The 14,753-nt window shown below is 46.0% G+C and overlaps 1 long non-coding RNA gene across 1 annotated transcript; it reads right to left on the reverse strand.

Annotated features, from left to right (window-relative positions):
• Positions 1 to 443: 443 nt before the first annotated feature.
• Positions 444 to 5,134, reverse strand: LOC142830559 (uncharacterized). The gene is made up of 2 exons (XR_012905903.2): positions 4,861 to 5,134; positions 444 to 4,263 (listed from the first exon to the last, which is right to left on the reverse strand). It is a non-coding gene; the product is annotated as an uncharacterized LOC142830559 (long non-coding RNA).
• Positions 5,135 to 14,753: the final 9,619 nt, after the last annotated feature.

Here is a 14,753-nt window from a genome sequence, read left to right on the forward strand (position 1 = left end):
TAAATAGGTTTACCAATGTTGGAAAAACCCCCTTGTTCTTTTGATTTGATTGAAAGAACATGATTGCAGTGTGGATGTAAGTGAAGTTTTTTCGGAAAAATGGCCGTGTTTCTGAAAAAAATTATGTAGTGTAGACATACCCTGAGTATGTACACAAGCACTTTCCTTTACTTAAAATGACAGTGTTTCTTTCCTCCTTCCTAGAAGAGGCGTGGTCTTTAATCCAAGAGAGATGGTCTTTATTTGGCTCTGAATATATTCTTAATTCTTGTGGCAATGAGTTCCATAATTGATAGGAACCTCTATTTACTCGTACTTTATTAATAATTCTTCAAGCCCTAGAACACACTCCTTCAAAGTCTGTAGTACTCTTTCACAGGCTATAATTCTTGAAAGAACTTCTGAGTAGAAAATGTCAGTCAATTAACAGGCAAACTCAAAAATGATAAAATGTGACTATTTTATTTCAGTAGAACGAGAGATTTTTTTTCTTCAGATGAGTTAAGAAGTATTCTTACCACAAGCATCTTTCTACTCTAGTCCCAGTCACATTTTACTTTTAACACAGCATATCCATAAAATAATGACATCTTCTTTGGTGTCTGCTCGTTGAGTTCTTGTGAAGCTAAGATGGCTGCCATCCTTCAGTTATCACAGTACTGTACCTTTAGAATAGACAGCATCAGCACTGTGATAACTGAGCCAGGGCAGCCTGTCAGTCATTATGTCTGTTAGTATCCTTAGAGAATAGTGCTTAATTTACTGTGTGCTTACATAGTGTTTCTGCTAGTGCACGTTTCAAAAATAAAGATCACATAAAATACTGACTTCCAGCTCTTCAATGACACAATTGAGGGATTTAAGGCACATTTAATAAATTACAAGTGGAAAGCATTCTGAAATTTTAGTTAATTTATCCACGGTTTGAACATTACCTGGTTAAGTTGTATCATTACAGTTATATTCAATGCAGCTTTAAAGTATTTTTCAGAGCTGTACAATCTTTGATCAATAATAGTCTTAAAAATCCAAATCTATTGATCCTGTATTTAACAAAGGGATAAGTAATTTACTCATTCTATGGGACAATCATTGATGGAATGTGAGGGTATTTTCCCCTCACATTGGTTGTTTTGGTTGCACTCAGCATTTGGAGTGCTGTTCCCGTATATAAACTACTGGGCCAAATCCTCAATTAGTATAATTTAATGTAGTTCCACGTAAGACAATGAAGCTGCACAAATTTACACTGGTGGAAGATCTGGGTCTGTTATCTAATAGTTTTGTTAACTATGTTGATATAATCCCTTTTAAGGTTCAAAGTATTATCTTCCACACTGAAAGTGCTAGTATCTTGAGAAAAAATAAGACAAGTTTTTTGCCTTGTGGGATTCACAGTATCATCTCAGGCTTCCATTTTGCAAACACTGCTAAAAATCAAGGATTACACTGCAAATAATGACAGAAGTTTATCAAAATATTTTCTTGGGATTATGTTTGAGGTACTTGTGAAAGAGAGGGCACTTTCTCTTTGGATAAAGGCATGTAATCTAGTAAATCAATTCTGTAGTGATAGCATACTAATATAAATGTTTTCACCATTAAAAAAAAAGAATAAATGTTACATAGATGTTCCATTTAAGTATTTAATGGTGTCAATTGTGTAATTAGTACTTAAAATACAGTAAGGACTTTGTGGATGGCTTAAATTGGTGCAGTTAGTATTTAAATAAGCCAGAGCAAGAACTTTATGGATAACAACAAACTAAACTGACATACCATATTTCCTTAAGTTAAATAAAATGCTTTTAAAATTCAGAAATGCTTAACATTCAGTTGGGCACAAGTACAGTACTACCAAAATGGTCTCTTACATATTTTTAACACCAGAGGGCAATAAAGAGACAAATGTGAAACAAAGCTTCCTGGACAAAAATATTTGTGCATTTTAAAAACAAATTACAAACATGTGTTACATAAACAAGGACCAGTCAATATGTTATACATCACTGTTCTAGAATGCAAATATTAACAGGCAAATGCGTGCAAAATGTTAGGATATTTGCCATCAACTGCAAATCTATAAGCATCCTTAGAATAATCTGACATTTTCTGAAAAAGTAACCCTGAAGTAACCTCGGAAAACACATTTATTAAGGATTTGTGTTTAAAAAAAAGTTTCCTAAAATGTAAAAATAAAACAGTATAAAGGTACAAAAATGTCAGTAGAGCATTCTATTAACATTACAAAGGCTGGACACTTAAGTGATATTTACTCTGCCTTTTCACCTTTTAACACTCACCTGGTTTTCTAGAATAAAAAAGAAATATTTTATCCATGGTCAGATAAAATAGGTCCCAAACCTGAAAGCATACAGGAGTAGTTCCTCTAATCTTGCTGTGAAACACATAAATGTTATTCAAATGCATTATTCTGTGTATTTTTGTTTAGCTTCTCTCTAAAACACTGCAAATACTTCAATTTGATTTTAAATTTCATGTTCTATTTTTTTGCAGTCAAATTTTGCTTTTCAAAAAAAAAATCTATTCATATTGTTTTTATTTTTGCTTGCTTTCCCATTTCTCCCTTCCACTATTTTATTCTTTTGGGGCTGGTAACTTACCATGTCTCTTGAGCATTTTGAGTTAAACACTCTTTTTTGATTAGTTTAAAAACTGAATTGGCTATTTGTAACTTTTCTTTCTTTTCTCCTAGCACACAATTAGGAATTATAGTTCTGATTTCTATAGGCCAACTCTTACACTAAATATGAAGGAGTGTGTCTTATCAAAGCTATGAAAATGAAAAAAATCCAACTTTATTAATAGTTTTCCTCAGTGTGTGTGATCCTAAGAGCAGAAAACAGCAATTATGGGGATATAATTGATTTTTAGGCTACTCAAGAAAGTTACTGGAATTTTAATATGGCAGGAGGTCCTGTCTACAGTGCCTAGATGTGAAAAGCTCTAGTTGGCTAAGACAATGAAAGCAATGCAATATTTTCTGTGGCTTTAAACTTCTCCTCTTTATTAGCTTTTAAAGACTTGCATCTTCATTTGAGACAATTACATTCAACAAGATGAGATTCTCCTATCAAGGGACCTCCAGTAATGGGTATTATAAAATCTTCTTTCTTTGTGTTCTGCTTGACTCCTCCCACCAATACTTACCCTTTTAGTTGTTTTGATTCCTCTCACATCTTAAACATCTATTAGTGGTTGAGTTAACAGTCTAATAGATGAATTCTAACTGCTGTTGTTGGTGCACCAAAGGTATGAATAATTAAATAAATAAATCTCTAAAATGTTATTAATCATTCATCAGCTACGGTCTGTGGGCAAGCATTCAGTCACTTTTCTGGAAACAAGAGCTCCCAGAGGCCCCTTTCTGAAAAAATACACAAAAATATTCAAACAAATATAACACCAGCCACCTGAGTGGCTCCCCCAGAATTCTTTTTCTCATTACCCCACCACCACCACCACCACCTTATTACAGAACGTCTCCTATGTAAGGGGAGCTCAGGATAGTGGTGGTGGGGAGGGGGAAGGGATGCTCTTTGTTTTCAGCTCATGCTGCACTGAAACCATCTGCTAAAAATGAAAGATGCTGGCATGGCAGGAACTAGGGCCTTGGCCCTTGTCATTTATTAGCCACCAGGGAGAAAATGCCCCTATGCTCTGTTAAAGTATAACTTACTAGGTCAGGAAACGAGTGGGTGATCTAGCCCTAGACTTGCCCTGTTTGTCCAGCTACACTTCCCCTGCCAGGTCCTCTTTGCAATAAATAAGTACTGGTGGCAGGAAAGTCAAAGCTAGAGGGAACTGTAGGTGTGGCCCCAAAACAGAGGGAAGTGGATGAGCAGGAGGACACTAAAGAATCCGCTGCTGGCAGAGACTAGAACTGTGCGAACCGATGCACCATCAAACAAGTGTTTGTGGCGAGTCTGGGAGTGGGGAGGGCTGCGCGGCCATGGCTTGGTACCCAGCCCCTAAGGGTGGCTGCTGCTGCGAAGCTCTGCCCGGGACCAGGGTGGGGGGCGGATAGGAAAAGGACAGGCGCACCTACCAGGCTGCTTGAGCGAGAGACTCCAGCCCCGTCTTGGCTCCTCCTCCCCGTTTGGGAAGCTCACCCCAGCCAGCCGTGGAGTCTCCTCCATCTTCCTCCTCCTCTTCCCAGGCTCCTCCCGCTGGATGCTTCATGTAAACAAGATCCAGGCTATATTTACAATCGCTGGACGGAAAGGAGCCAGTGCCAGGATCCTGAAGGAAAATAACAGTGCGCAACATGGAAACCCGCACGCACCCCCCCCCCCAAAGGCCAGCGGCTGGGAGACCTACCGGCTCCAGCCCCGCTCCCCAGCCCCATGCAGAACAATCCGGCAAAGGCAGTCGGCCGGTGCCCCGTCCTCCGCACCGAAATCTGCCCCCGGGCTGCAGGGCTGTCAGCTTGCGAGGCGGAGCTGCTAACCACGCACCCAGCTGTGGGGCGCAGCGTGCGGACACCACCAAGCCTCGCTCCAGGCAGCTGCCCGCGCTCCAGGGAGGGCTCCGTAAAGTGAACGCAACCCCCTCCCCAACCCAAACTCCGCTTCCTTTCGGCCCCCACCCCTGCAGCTAGAAAACTCCTGCTGTTCCCCCAGCCCCAGCACCCCGGCTCCAAATAGGCCCCTCCCCCAAACATAAACAAACCACTGGCTTTCCTTCCCACCGCTGCCTAAAGGTAAATTAGGAGAGGGCAGCGCAGGACTCGTGATGCCAAAGATTGCAACGCCCTGTAATGCTTACACACACACACACCCCTCCCTGCTCTGCCCTCACCCACAGCCCGGGCACCCCTCTCCCCTGCCCGCTGCTCACCCTTCTCTGCGGCCCGGGGCTCCTTTCCCCCTCTTGTCTTTGTTCTTAGCGATCTTTGCATGAAGATTATCTAATGACGCAGCATAGACTCGCCACAACGTGACTGTCGCCATTTTTCTGTTTTTATTATATCTCTCTGCCATGTGATTAAAAAAAAAAAAACTTCCGGGTCTCATGACCAGAACAGAGCAAAACAAAAAGGGAGGCAAGAAAGACACAACTTCACACACACACGCACACGCAGGTGTCTGGTCTCTCCTTGGAGCCGGGAAGGCATCGCAGCTGTCAGCAATAGACTCCCAAGCAACCAGATAGCCCCGCTTCTAGCATTGTGGGATGACATGGTCTGGTAGGGAGGGTCACCCCCCACTCATATTCTGCCCCAGATTTATAATCGGGATGAGAAGCAGTTAAAATGAGACCACCCCTTGTTCTGCTTGATCGAATGCCTCCCATTTCCACGGAGCTTTCTGCTGCGCTATACCAACGTTGAGTTCTGGTCATGCTTCATAATAATAAAAAAAGTTAGCCATGTACAAGCATTTTTAATCATTCTTAAAATGACTTGGCTGCTCCATATTGACAGCAAAGATTTGAACGAGTGAAACTGAAATCATACATACATACATACACACATACATTGGTTTGTTATAGTAGATTATTCATAAACTACTGACAGAAGTTGCTATGACAGAGGTAAACAAATTAAAGCATTTTTAAAATAGTTTAATTTGGGAAGCATTATACAGACTGAAAATTAATCTATAATAGCAAAGGTAGATAAAACCTTGGATCTACTAACCAGCCATGACAGTATCCCAAGGAGACAGTTATAAACTAAAATTGGTAACACCATTTTGTCTTTTGTTTGGCACTGATATCAAGGAATCACATTATTAAAAAATCTGTTCCATTTTTTACTAGCACCAATTTACATTAGTAAAACCAGGATTTATAACAATAGGAAGAAGCAAATTCCAAATGGTGCCTCCTTCCCCAATTTGTCAAACATTGAATATCTTATTTTTATCGTATTTGTAGCCCATTTCATGACTTTGATGCACAATTTACATGCATGATTTATCCCTATCACATATGGCAATAAATTTCCATACTTGGATCTATAAATCTATATTTATTCATAATCAAATAAAATTGTTCTTTTTCACTTATAGAACCATTTTAATCTTAAGGATAACTGAAATGCACCAGTTTCAGAAACTGAACTGTGTGCACCAGTTTCTTGGGTGGACCAGTTTATTGGGTGGACCAGTATTAAATAGTGTTTCTGTATGTAACAACCTTAGCATGTTAACCCTAGTCCTTTAGTTCAAAAGCATTTTCCCTTGCAACCTGAAACTCAGCGTCAGAGAGAGCCAAAGACTGGCCACTGGCATTTTGAACTGATCAAATGCCAAGCAATGGTCAGTCTCTTGTCAGCCATTGTTGAACAACTATATGCTTTATTGAGCCTGCTCATTAAAAGCTGTGCTCACCACTCATGACTGTGACCAGCAGCAGAATCTTCAAAGTTACTTACACATTAGGAAAAGTGTCCTGTTTCATGAATTAAATGGAGAAGTTAGGGAGGAGAGTGCTTTCTATGTTGCATATGTGACAGATGTTGTCCAGTTCCACATAGAAGTCTTTATCATGTCCAAACATTCCCCATGTATCAGCATCTGTGAGAGTCTGTACAGTTGTCATACAAGAATATTTTCCTGTCTGCGGGCAACTTACTAAAGTCATTACCTGCCCTCCTCACCCTGTCTTTTCACGGTACTTCATTTGTCCAAACCTTTCTTCGGTGGACACTTGAGCAGTGCCAAATTTTGACCATTCAAAAACTCTCCCTCTTGAATTTTAATACTGAGCTTCCCATCACTGCATCTGTGCCATTGTAACTAAACTGTCTCTTCTTCCAGTGAATACAGATCTTCTTGAAGACAGGCTCAATTTCTAAGTTTTTTGCTGTTTCTTTCGCAGCAACTTGAAATCCATTGTCTCTGTAGGCCACAGCAAAGTCAAGACAGCTTCTCATTAAAGTAATACCGACCACTATGTCCACCAACTGTGTTTGTAATTCCTCACTTACAAGATTTACTTGGAAAAGGATAATTGTGCCAAACCACAACTGACACCAGAAATTTGAAGTCAGTGATCTGCTTTGCCAGGCTTTGCACCGTGTGTTGGTTTCTGGACTTAGCTTTATTCGTCTGTGCCAGTTCCATCAGGTGTTATAAACCTCAGTCTCTTGGGTACTTCCCTGGCCTTATGCTGTCAATGTGAATGTCACTTAGCATCCTGGTCAGATTTGTAACAGTGTCCATGAAGATCTTCTGTGTTCAACCTGATAGCTGATGCAGAAAACAGAGTATACATCCTTTGCAGTGCTCCAACAAGAGATACTCGATCTAAGGAAAATGACACTCCATCTGATACAACCAGGTTCAGGGAATGGCAATCACAAGAAAGCTCATGGATTCAATGCAAGGTTCTTTGCCTAGACCCTACTGTTTCTTCCCTTAATGTTTTCACTGTTGCCATAGCCTTGGCCATGGCAGTCCTGAAGCTTTATTTTATCTTCATTTACAACTTTTATAAACAAGTCTATTAGACCTTTTCCAGGAGAGTTGTCTGCTGACCAGAAGAAGATAAAGTGTTCGTTTTCCTGGATACAGCTATCCTCTTCATCAGCAAATCTTACTGTAAATTACATCTTTTCACCATGACTAATGTCAGGAAGGCAGTCTAATATTATGGTATTGTGCAGCAGTTCTCAAACTTTAGTGGCCTGATTTGATTAAAAAAATCCTGAGCCCCCAAGCCAGCTTCTAATTTCCCCCAGGAGTGCTCAACTCCCACTCAGCCCCATGCCCTCCCTTGCTCCTTTTCCCCTGGTCCCACCACTGCCTCATCTCTTCCTGTCCCCTCTCCATCCCTGCTCCTCCTCTTCCGTGCCTCTTTCCACCCCCTCCCTCAAGCATGTTATGCCCCCCTCCTTCCCTGCCCTCCCGGTGCCACCTGCCCTTCCTCCCTGAACAGCTGTTCCAAGGCACTGTGAGGAAGGGGAAAGAGTTGATTAGCAGGGCCCTGACCCCAAACATGTCTCATGGACTGCCTTGAGTACCTCGCACACCCCCAGGTGTCCACAGATCCCAGTTTGAGAACTGCTGGTGTAATACAGTATTTCACTTTTCCAAGCTGTATCGCTATATCATCAATCACCTTCCTTACCATAAGGTCAATCAATTAATTTTGAATTGTTTTGCTGCAGTCATCATGGCTCATAGTTTTCTTTATGAACTATTCAGCATAGGTGTTCACACACGACACTGTCATATTTCCCAAGGAACACTACCAAACCAAGGAAATTATTGTTATGTTCAAAGAACCACTTATCCGATGAACCCAGGAAAGCCAAATCATTCTTTGCAAGGAAGAGGGTAATGATGAGATGCTTGAGCACAACCCTCTAATGCTGGATTTATACATTAATAATGCACTGTTTTTCTGCAGCTACACATTTATTCAGCTTGAGCTTTGTGTGACAGGGTGCTCCCGCCCCACACTCTGGAGAACCAGGGCAAGCTGCCCGGGAAAAGCGGAGAGGGTGCTGGGGTCTGCCGGTGAGGCCAAGCCGGGAGAGAGTGCACGTCCGGGAGTGAGGCAGGATGACGTCATCAGAGGCGCCGCTGGGATGTGGGCTGATGACGTCACCCACTATGGCGGCGGGTTAATTCAAAAGTGTCCAACTGGTGCCGGAGAAGCGGGGGGGCAGCCAAATTGGATAAGGGGTGAGTGTAGGACCCTCCTTGGGAGGGAAGTGTCAAGGGGTGCCCGGGGGATGGAGTAGGAAGTGGCCCAGGGTGGGGCTGTGGAACCCGAGAGCAGGTGGGTTTAGGGGTTACTACCCCAGCCGCTGTGCAGGGATATGCTATCCCTGCCTTAGGGCCCTTGGCCGGGGCTCGGAGAGAGGGTGGGCCTGATCCCCCCTACTCCACCACCTGGAGTGAATTACGGTTACGGCGTGTCTGGGGACCATAAAGTGTGGGTTCCCCATTACAAGGACTGAAGAGACTTTGTCGCTCTCGGGTTTGGATTGGTGTACGGGGGCAAAGGGACAATCAATAAAAGGTGTTCGCCTGGTGAGAAACCCAGGGGACTGGCCGATTACTTTACACATGTTGGAGAATGTGGGTACGATTCTGATCCCGAGAGGAAGGGGTTGAGGAGGGGTTAGCGCCCCTAAGATTATGGGTCATTAGATAACTGTTCATTTGTCACAAGGGACAGGATGGAGGTTAACAAGGTACTGGAGTGGCTGATGGACAGCCAAAAGCAGCAATAGCAGCAACAAAATCAAGTGTTGCAACAAATAATGACACAATTCCAAGAGCAACAACGTCAGCTAATAAGGGAAATTCGGGAGGCGAGCCCACAGGTAGTGGGGACCCAGATCAGGGCAACCAGCAATCTGGGGATCAGAGAAGGAGGATTGAACCCGGGCGCTCAACTCCCCATACGCGTGGCCAAATTAGGACCCCAAGATGACGCAGAGGCATTATTGGTCACATTTGAGTGGGTAGCCACAGTGGTAAAGTGGCTGCAGGAACACTGGACCACTCTCCTGGCGCCCTACTTAACCGGACCAGCACAGATGGCATACAGAGGCATGTCGAATAAGGACGCCCTATGTTACTACAAGGTCAAAGAGGCGATCTTGGATCAGCTGGGCGTCTCGCCAGAGACTTATCAACAGAGATTTCGAGAAACCCGTTATAACCCAAAGGAATGGCCAAGGGTGATAGGGCAACGGGTGAAGGAGGCCGGCATGAAGTGATTGGAGCCCGAAAACAAATCAGGGCTCCAAGTTGCGGAGCAGGTGATCCTGGAACAATATATAAGGATCCTCCCCCCTGAAGGCCAGAAATGGGTACACCGCCACTTGCTGGACTCCCTAGATGAGGCGATCACACTAATGGAGCACTTGGTAGCGGCTGAAGGGATAGAAGGGAAGGGCCCAGCCCCCACCCAGAGCGCCCCCCCGGAAACTGACTGCTCCCACCCTCAGGACAGAACAGACAGTCTGCCTAGGACACAACCACAGGCTACATTTGGGACCACTGACAGAGCGAAAGCTGGCGCCCGTAGGGAACCAACCAGAGAACGGGGGAAGTCTGACATGGATCCAGGGAGAAGCCCGGGAGCCGAACCCAAAGGTTGAAGCTGCCCCGAGGGGGGCCTGCTATCAATGTGGCCAGGAGGGGCATTTCAAGAAAGATTGTCTGATGATGGATTGCACCTTCGGACAAAGGAAGACGGAGGGGGCGTCCGGTGGAGAGCGGATCGAGCACAGGTAATGAGATGGGTATATCTCAATGGGAGGCCGGTGATGGCGGCAGTAGATTCCGGATGTGGACAGACAATGGTGAGGATGGACACCCACCCACCCGATCTACCCCGAGGTCTCCAAATATGGATGAGATGCATGCATGGAGACGTACATTCGTACCTCACGGCCCAGCTGTGGATCAGTGATGGGCGGGAGGTAGTGACCTGCGAGGTGGTGGTTTCTCCCAAGCTCTCCTACCCCACCCTATTGGAGAGAAACTGGCCTGGGCTGTCACGTTTACTTCAGGAATGGGAGGAGGTAAACAAGACTGCAGGTCGAGGAGTACAAGGAAGTCCCACCGTAGTGGCGCAAGGAGAAGAAATCCCCCAACCGACGCATGCCGAGGAAGAGACGCAAGATGAGCTCAAGGCCCCAGCCCACCTAGACCTAGACAAGGGAGACTTCCTGACACACCAACAGGCATGGCGGGGCTGTGGAACAGGCATGGGCACAGGTGCAAGCGACGGCGGGAGAGTCAATAGACAACACAGGTTCTGGGCAGCAGGGGCCGCACTTCGAGGTCCGAGGCGAGCATCTCTATAAGGTCACGACAGGGACAGGGGAACAGGAGAACACACAACTACTGATTCCCCAACCCTATAGATGGAAAGTCATGGAACTGGCCCACGACCACCCCTGGGCGGGACACCTAGGGAATGAAAAGACCCAATAACGCATTCTGCAGTGATTTTACTGGCCGGGGGTGTACCAAGAGGTTAAGAACTTCTGCGCCTCTTGCCCTCAGTGCCAGATGACGTCGGGGGAGGGGGGCGAGAAAGTACCCCCCAGTGCCCTTAGTTCCTCTTCCCATAGTGTGGGTCCTGTTCGAATGAATCACCATGGACTTAGTTGGACCTTTGGAGAAGTCGGGAAGGGGCCACATATATATACTGGTCATTTTAAATTATGCTACCTGGTACCCAGAGGCCATACCCCTGCGGATAGCAACCACCCCTGTGATAGCTGAAGAAGTGGTAAAGGTGTTTTCGAGGGTGGGGTTGCCAAGGGAGTTATTAATTGACCAGGGGCTGAACTTAACCTCCCAGATAATGACAGATCTGTGTAAATTCTTACAAATCCGAAAGTTCCAGACCTCTGTGTACCACCCGCAGATGGACGGTCTTGTCAAAAGATTTAACAGGACGTTGAAAGGTGTGTTACGGAAATTTGTCCAAGAGGACACTCGGGACTGGGACAAATTATTACCCACACTTATGTTTGCGGTCAGGGAGGTGCCCCAAGCTTCGGTGGGATACTCCCCCTTTGAGTTACTCTACAGACGCTGGCCCAGAGGGATCCTAGACCTAGTCAAGGAAGGCTGGGAGGCTCAGGTGAGCCTGGCAGCTTCAGAAAAGGCTGCGTTCCCTAGCAGAGTGGGTCTGGGAGAACCTAAAGAAGGCCCAGTGTCACCAATATAACCAAAGGGCTAAAGTCCGAGAATTCACACCAGGGGGACCAAGTACTCCTACTGCTCCCAGCCGGGGAGTCAAAGTTGCTGGCCCGGCGGGAAGGCCCCTTCCGAGTGTTAAGGAGGGTGGGGGAGTTGGACTATGAAATACAGCTGAGTGGAAGCCAAAGAGGCACCCAAATATACCAAGTAAATCTCTTGAAGCGGTGGATTCCCCGCGAGACATTTCTTATAGATCCTCAAGCAATGGACGTGCAGTTTGGACCCTGGGGAGACCCGGAGGTACTGGCCAGGGAGGCCCCAATGGGGGATGAACTCACCGACACCCAGCGAGGGGAGCTTCGCCAAAGGCTGGAAAGGTGTCGGCAAGTATTGACCAACAGGCCGGGACAGACGCAACTGATTCAACATGAGATCGTGACGGAACCAGGGAAGCAGGTGCTAGATAACATCTGCCCTCTCCCCTGCAAATTGTGGGACACGGTGAAAAAGGAATTACAGACCATGCTGGACTGGGGGGTAATAGAAGAATCGCACAGCGGGTGGTGGAGTCCCATCATGTTGGTCCTGAAACCGGATGGATCACTGAGATTCTGCATTGACTTCTGTAAAGTGAACGCGATCTCCCAGTTCGATGCTTACCCCATGCCCTGCATCAACGAACTCCTGGGACGTCTCAGAAGAGCCCGGTACCTGTCCACGATTGATCTGATGAAGGGCTATTGGCAGATCCTTCTGGCGTGGGATTCCTGGGAAAAGACAGTCTTCGCCATGCCCTTCAGCCTCTATCAATTCCGGACCGTGCTGTTCGGCCTACATGGAGCTGCCGCAACCTTCCAGCGCCTTATGAACCAGGTCCTGAGAGATCACCAAGAGTACGCTGCTGCCTATGTAGATAACATTATAATCTTCAGTGAATCATGGGAACGACATCTGGAGCAGGTGACGACAGTCTTAGAAGCCTTAAAACAAGCGGTCCTAACGGCCAATCCAAAGAAGCGTCACTTTGGCAAAATCAAGGTATTCTACCTGGGATATACAGTGGGGAAGGGGAAGGTAAGGCCACTGATAGATAAAATCCAGGCCGTCCAAGACTATCCCACCTCCACACAAAAAGACAGGTAAGAAAGTTTTTGGGCCTCGCGGGGTACTATCAGCGGTTCATGGCGAACTTCGCCTCTTTAGCTGCCCTGCTTACTAACCTCACATGTAAAGGATAATCCCAAAAGGTGCGATGGACAAGACAATGTGCCCAGGCTTTTAAGAGCCTGAAAAGACTCAGTCACTGGTGTGAGTCAGCCTGACTTCTCTAAACCGTTTGTGTTACAGACTGATGCCTCAGTGGCAGGGTTAGGGGCCCTTTTAGCACAAGAAATGGAGGGAGCCGAACACCCGGTCTTGTACTCGAGTCGTAAGCTCTTTCCCCGGGAAAGGGGATACACTACCATGGAAAAAGAGGCTTTAGCAATTAAGTGGGCCATAGACACTTTATGCTATTTTCTTGCAGGAGACAGCTTCACGTTCGTAACTGACCATGCCCCTCTCCAGTGGCTCAATACCATGAAGGACACCAACCCCAGGATACTCCGGTGGTACCTAAGCTTGCAGCCTTATCAATTTACAATCGTCCACCGACCAGGGATGAAACACCAGAAAGTGCAGGGCTCGACAAATAATGTAATCTACTCACCCATGGCGAGTAGATTACAACCCGGAAGAGCCGGCGCAGAGTGATCTGCGCATGCGCAGAGCGCAGAACCGCGCGGCTGGGAAGTGGGGCTCGCCGCTGCTTAGCGAGCCCTGAGAATGCAGACTGCCTTTCAAGAATACTGGAACTTGACACTGGGGAGAGGGCGAGTATAGGGGATGAAGTGAGGGGGGAGCGGTGTGACGGGGTGCTCCCATGCTGCACTCCAGAGAACTGGGGCGAGCTGCCCGGGAAAGACGGAGCGTCCAGCCGGCGCCAGAGAAGGGTGGGGCAGCCGAATTGGGTAAGGGGTGAGTGTGGGACCTTCCTTGGGAGGGAAGAGTCAAGGGGTGCCTGGGGGACGGAGTAGGATGCAGCTCAGGGCGGGGACGTGGAACCCGAGACACATCCGGTTACGGTGTGTCTGGGGACCATAAAGCGTGGGTTCCCCATTACAAGGACTGAAGGGACTTTGTCACGTTCGGGTTTGGATTGGCGTACGGGGAAGAGGGGACAATCAATAAAAGGTGTTCACCTGGTGAGAAACCCATGGGACTGGCCAATTCCTTTCCACTTTGATTCAATCTCCATCCATTTGGAATAGGCCATAAAATGGCCAGGTGACTTTTCATACTGGTTTAGAACATTAGCTAAGTTATGCCAGGAATTGCACAAACAGCAATTTGGCATTCTTGTGAAATATTTTGCAACAAAAACCCAACACTTTGTCATTTGATTTGGGTAAACTACCCAATGCCAATATAGTTTCTAACAATTTTTTAGCACTCTTTTGCAGTATGAACTTGAGACATGTAAGTTCTGCTCATTTACAGGAAACGAAACATCATATCCTTGATTTTGCCTGGCCCATTCAATGTTGTACGATCAGTATCCCTACCCTAGGTCACAACCCGCTCCTTCATCCAAACTCCCTCTCCAACCCCATATCTTCTTTTGCACCCCAATCATGTGTGGTCAAACAGAATTCAGGATGAGGCAGACAGAGTTCTATGCTCACATCAGGAATACCAAGGAGGTAGGAAGAAACATTTTCTTATGTATAAGTATGATGACACCCCTTAGTTAAACTTTTAAAAGCCAGCTTGGGTGACCCACTAAAATGAGTCTTGCTTTGGTTGGGTGCCACTGAGTGCTTCTTATGTTCTTTAGTAAAGGAAGAAAGCAAAGCAGTGCACTCTCTTGATAAAAGCCAAGCATTTTTATTCCTATGGATCCTGGGAATTGACAACTGAGTTCAACAGAGCTGAAGCCAGAATGCAGCAGCCCTGTATTATTGTGATTCCTTGTGTGATGAACTTTATATACACTTTCTTGCTTTGTACTCTAGTCACAAGTGGCTGAAAGTAGCAAACAAGGCTTCTTTCCCCAGAGTAGGCACTATC

The sequence above is a fragment of the Pelodiscus sinensis genome, chromosome 9, assembly GCF_052426305.1.
Source record: "Pelodiscus sinensis isolate ZL-2025 chromosome 9, ASM5242630v1, whole genome shotgun sequence".
Classification (NCBI taxonomy): domain Eukaryota; kingdom Metazoa; phylum Chordata; order Testudines; family Trionychidae; genus Pelodiscus; species Pelodiscus sinensis.